Here is a 5,061-nt window from a genome sequence, read left to right as displayed (position 1 = left end):
CGTCAACTTCCTGATGAGGCTCTCCATGAAACTTGGATTCGTTTTAAAAAGAAAGTGAAAAGCTGTCCCAAGCATGGGTTGCCCGATAGTGTGCTTCTACAAACATTTTATAGGTCTTTAGATTCGATCAACAAATCAGTGGCGAACAACATTGCAGAGGGGTCTATTATGGATAATTCTTATGCCACCGTTTATGAATTGTTGGATAAATTGACCCAGACTAATGAAGCATGGCACACTAGGGATTCGAAAGTAGGTGGAGGAAGTTCCTCCAAAAATGTGCTCACTCGTGAGATGATTAAGAAGGAGGAAGAGAGAGATGAGTCCATGGCCAAACTTGTCACCCAAATGGACCTTCTTACAAAACATGTCATGGGTGGCGGAAGCAAAAAGGTGAATGCGGTAGAATCCTGTGAAGGGGGTTCTCCGGATGAGCAATGTTTCCAAATGTATGATGAGGAGGCAAGTTATGTCAACAATCTAAGGGAGGGTTCCCGTCCGAACTACCAAGGTCCGAGTCAAGGATCTTGGTGGCAAGGTCAAGGGAATCAAGGTTGAAATTAAGATCAAGGTCACTCTAATTGGAGAGATAATCGTGACAACAATCAAAGGGGGTTACAACAACAATTACAACAATCATCGGAGCTCAAATCCGTATGTCCCTTCAAAGGAAAATCAACCAAGCTCTAGTCAACCGCCCACTACCGATCCCGCTAGTTCAAAAATTAAAGATATGTTGTCAAGAGTATTGAAGAATGTGGAATCCACCGATACCTTTTACAAGGAGACTAGAGATGAGGTTAAATCAATGGGGCAAGTTGTGAGTTCGCACTCCACCTCCATTAAACAATTGGAGTCTCAACTTGGCCAAATCTCGGCTATCCTCAACCAAAGGCAAAAAGGCTCACTCCCTAGTGATACAGTTGCAAATCCAAGGAATGATGGTGATCACAAATGCAATGCAATTACTACTAGGAGTGGCAAGACAATTGGGGAAAAGGCATTGGTGAAAGAGGATGTGCTAGGTGATAATGAGAAAATGGTTGAAGAACCCATGGTTGTTGATGAAGAAGTGAATCCAAATAATATGCGGGCTAGTATTGAAAATCCCATTGTGGTTGAGGATCCTCCGAAAATTAATGAGGCTTCAAAAAGAAAGGAAGCGGTAGAGGAGGTACCAAGGGCTTCACCGCCCGTTATGAAGCCTCCTCCTCCTTTTCCCCAACGATTGGCAAAGAAAGCGGACGATGAAAAATTCCTCAAGTTCATCAAACGATTAAAGGGGCTCTCAATAAATATTCCATTGGTTGAGGCACTTGAGCAAATGCCCGATTATGAAAAGTTCATGAAAGATCTTGTGACTAAAAGAAGGAGTCCTGGCCTTGAAACATTGGGGGGAACTCATCATTGTAGTGCAATCGTTACCAAAGCTTTGGTACACAAAAAAAAAGACCCCGGAGCATTCACAATACCATGCACCATCGGTAAATACAAGTTCGCAAAAGCTTTATGTGATCTTGGAGCAAGAATCAATTTGATGCCGCTATCTATATTCAACAACTTGGGATTGGGCACTCCCCGTCCCACCACGATGAGATTACTTATGGCGGATAGGACCGTAAAGAGGCCCATTAGTATTCTTTATGATGTGCTTGTGAGAGTGGATAGATTTATTTTTTCGACCGATTTTGTGATCTTGGATTGTGAAGTTGACTTTGAAGTTCCCATAATCTTGAGAAGACCATTCTTAGCTACGAGGCGTGCCCTCGTGGATGTGGAGGGAGGTGATTTAAAATTTAGGATGAATGATGAAGAGATCACTTTTCATAGTTGCAAGTCAATGAAACAACCGGCGGATATGAGTATTGTGTCGGTTATTGATACAATCGATGAAGCAATAGAGACAACCATAGAACATGAGCATATAGGTGATATGTTGGTGGCGTTGATAATGAACTATGAAGGGGACAATGAAGAAGAGTTTGAGGAGACGGTCAATGCATTGATTGGAATGGGGTCTTACCACCTCAATCCAAAGAAACTTGATCTTGATTTGGAAAACCGAGAAACTCCTCCTGCAAAGCCTTCAATTATTGAGCCTCCTACTTTGGAGCTCAAACCTCTTCCTTCACATTTGAGGTATGAGTTTCTTGGACCCAACAACACATTGCCCGTGATTATATCCGCCCGGTTGACGGATAAGCAAAAAGAGAGGTTAATAGTGATCTTGAGAAGATACAAAAAAGCTATTGGGTGGTGTATTGCGGATATCCAAGGGATTCCGCCCGATTTGTACTCATAAAATTAAACTTGATGAAAAATGTGAGCCAAGCGTCGAACATCAAAGGAGGTTAAATCCTCCTATGCAAGAGGTTGTGAAGAATGAGATCATCAAGTGGTTAGACGCCGGTGTAGTGTACCCGATATCGGATAGCTCTTGGGTGAGTCCGGTTCAATGCGTGCCCAAAAAGGGTGGAATCACCGTGGTCACAAATGCTAAAAATGAGTTGATCCCCACTCGCAAGGTCACCGGATGGCGAGTCTGCATGGATTATCGGAAGTTGAATAAGTGGACCAAAAAGGACCACTTCCCAATGCCATTCATGGATCAAATGCTTGATAGGCTTGCGGGAAGGGATTATTATTGTTTTCTTGATGGGTATTCCGAGTACAACCAAATCACCATTGCCCCCGAGGAACAAGAGAAAACCACTTTCACTTGTCCTTATGGGACCTTTGCTTTCAAGAGAATGCCCTTTGGGTTATGTAATGCTCCCGCAACATTTCAATGTTGCATGATGTCTATTTTCTCCGACGTAGTTGAGGAGTCCATTGAAATCTTCATGGATGACTTTTTCATCGTTGGGGATTCCTTTGATGAATGCTTGGAGAATCTTTCCCAAGTATTGAAACGATGTGAAGAGACAAATTTGGTTCTAAATTGGAAGAAGTGTCTCTTCATGGTTAGAGAAGGCATTGTCTTGGGTCACAAGATTTCGAAAAAGGGGCTTGAGGTTGATCAAGCTAAAATTGAGGTTATTGTCAAGCTTTCTCCCCCAATCCCCGTCAAAGGTGCTTGTAGCTTCCTTGGGCATGCCGGGTTTTATAGAAGATTCATCAAGGATTTCTCAAAAATATCCAACCCTCTATGCAAATTGTTGGAGAAGGAATCAAAGTTTGAATTTGACGGTTCTTGTTTGAAGGCATTTGAGGGCTTGAAAGAGAGACTCACCTCGGCTCCTATCATCATTGCCCCGGATTGGTCCCCAACCCTTTGAGTTGATGTGTGATGCAAGTGGATTTGCCGTGGGGGCTGTTCTTGGCCAAAAGCGTGACAAGATCTTTCACCCAATTTACTATGCAAACAAGACTCTGAACGGTGCCCAAATGAATTACACTGTCACCGAGCAAGAGTTGATTGCTATTGTTTTTGCTTTTGAGACGTTCCGGGCTTACTTGTTGGGAACCCATGTGGTCGTCCACACTGATCATACGGCTTTACGTTACCTCATGACAAAGAAAGATGCAAAACCGAGGTTGATACATTGGGTCCTTCTCTTTCAAGAGTTTGACTTTGAAGTCAATGATAGAAAGGGTTGTGAAAATCAAGTGGCAGACCATTTGTCTCATCTTGAAGAAGGTGGGCGTCCATTAGATGGTTTAGAAATCAATGAGTCATTCCCAGATGAGCAAGTAATGGCGGGGTCACATGACATGATTCCTTGGTATGCCGATTTTGCTAACTTTCACGCAAGTGACATCATGCCGGAGGATTTGAACTTCCACCAAAAGAAAATTTTTTTGAGTGATGCCCGAAAATTCTATTGGGATGAGCCATATCTATTCCGGGTTTGCGCCGACAACATCATAAGGAGGTGCATACCCGAAGTAGAAATGATGCCTATAATCGAAGCTTGTCACTCATCATCGGTTGGTGGACACCATAGTAGTGCAAGAACGGTGGCTAAGGTTCTTCAAAGTGGCTTTTATTGGCTAACAATCTATCAAGTTGCACATGACTTTGTGAAAGCTTGTGATCAATGTCAAAGGCATGGAGACATCTCGAGGAGGCATGAGCTACCGATGACCCCAATTCTTGAGGTTGAATTGTTTTATGTATGGGGTATTGACTTTATGGGTCCATTTGTGAGCTCCTACAACAACAAGTACATTCTTGTGGCGGTGGTCTACGTGTCTAAATGGGTGGAAGCCGTTGCGCTCCCTAATAATGAAGGAAGAAGTGTCACCGCATTCTTGAAGAGGCATATTTTCTCAAGATTTGGAACCCCAAAGGCAATCATTAGTGATGGGGGCTCTCATTTTTGCAATCGGGTGTTCAAGACTCTTCTTGAGAAGTATGGAGTAAAGCATAAAGTTGCCACCCCATATCATCCCCAAACGAGCGGACAAGTTGAAGTTTCAAACAGGGAGATCAAGAGCATACTCTCTAAAACAGTGAACGCTAATTGGACCGACTGGTCAAAGAAATTGGATGATGCGTTATGGGCCTACCAAACGGCTTATAAGACACCAATTGGTATGTCTCTTTATCGGTGGTGTTTGGCAAAGCTTGTCATCTTCCGTGGAACTTGAACATAAGGCATTGTGGGCCTTGAAAAAGTTGAATCTGGATTGGAGTGATGCCTCAAACTTGAGGATGGAACAACTCAATGAGCTTGATGAATTTCGACTTAGAGCTTATACTAGCTCTTCACTCTACAAGGCCCGCATGAAGCACTTCCATGATAAGAAGATTTTGCAAAGAGAATTTAGCCCCGGGGATCGCGTATTGTTGTTCAACTCAAGGCTCCGGTTGTTTCCCGAAAAGTTGAAATCCAAATGGTCCGGCCCGTTTGAAATCACACAAGTGTTCCCACATGGAGCAATTGAACTTGTTTGCCCAAGTGGAAATAAAATCAAAGTGAACCGACAAAGGGTGAAGCATTACTTAGGATCTCAGAATGAAGCAAAGATTATCGAGGTCTTCTTCCTCAATGAGCCATGAATAGGTACCGACGTCGTGCTGCGACGTAAAATCAAACGCTTCTTGGGAGGCAACCC

The 5,061-nt window shown here is 43.3% G+C and overlaps 1 pseudogene; it reads left to right on the top strand.

The window, feature by feature from the left end:
* The first annotated feature begins 733 nt into the window (after window positions 1-733).
* Window positions 734-5,061, top strand: LOC132039426 (uncharacterized; annotated as a pseudogene).

This window comes from Lycium ferocissimum, chromosome 12 (genome assembly GCF_029784015.1).
Source record: "Lycium ferocissimum isolate CSIRO_LF1 chromosome 12, AGI_CSIRO_Lferr_CH_V1, whole genome shotgun sequence".
In the NCBI taxonomy this organism is placed as follows: Eukaryota; Viridiplantae; Streptophyta; class Magnoliopsida; order Solanales; family Solanaceae; genus Lycium; species Lycium ferocissimum.
The sequence above is the reverse complement of the archived record's forward strand: the minus strand, read 5'-3'. Positions and strand labels throughout refer to the sequence as shown.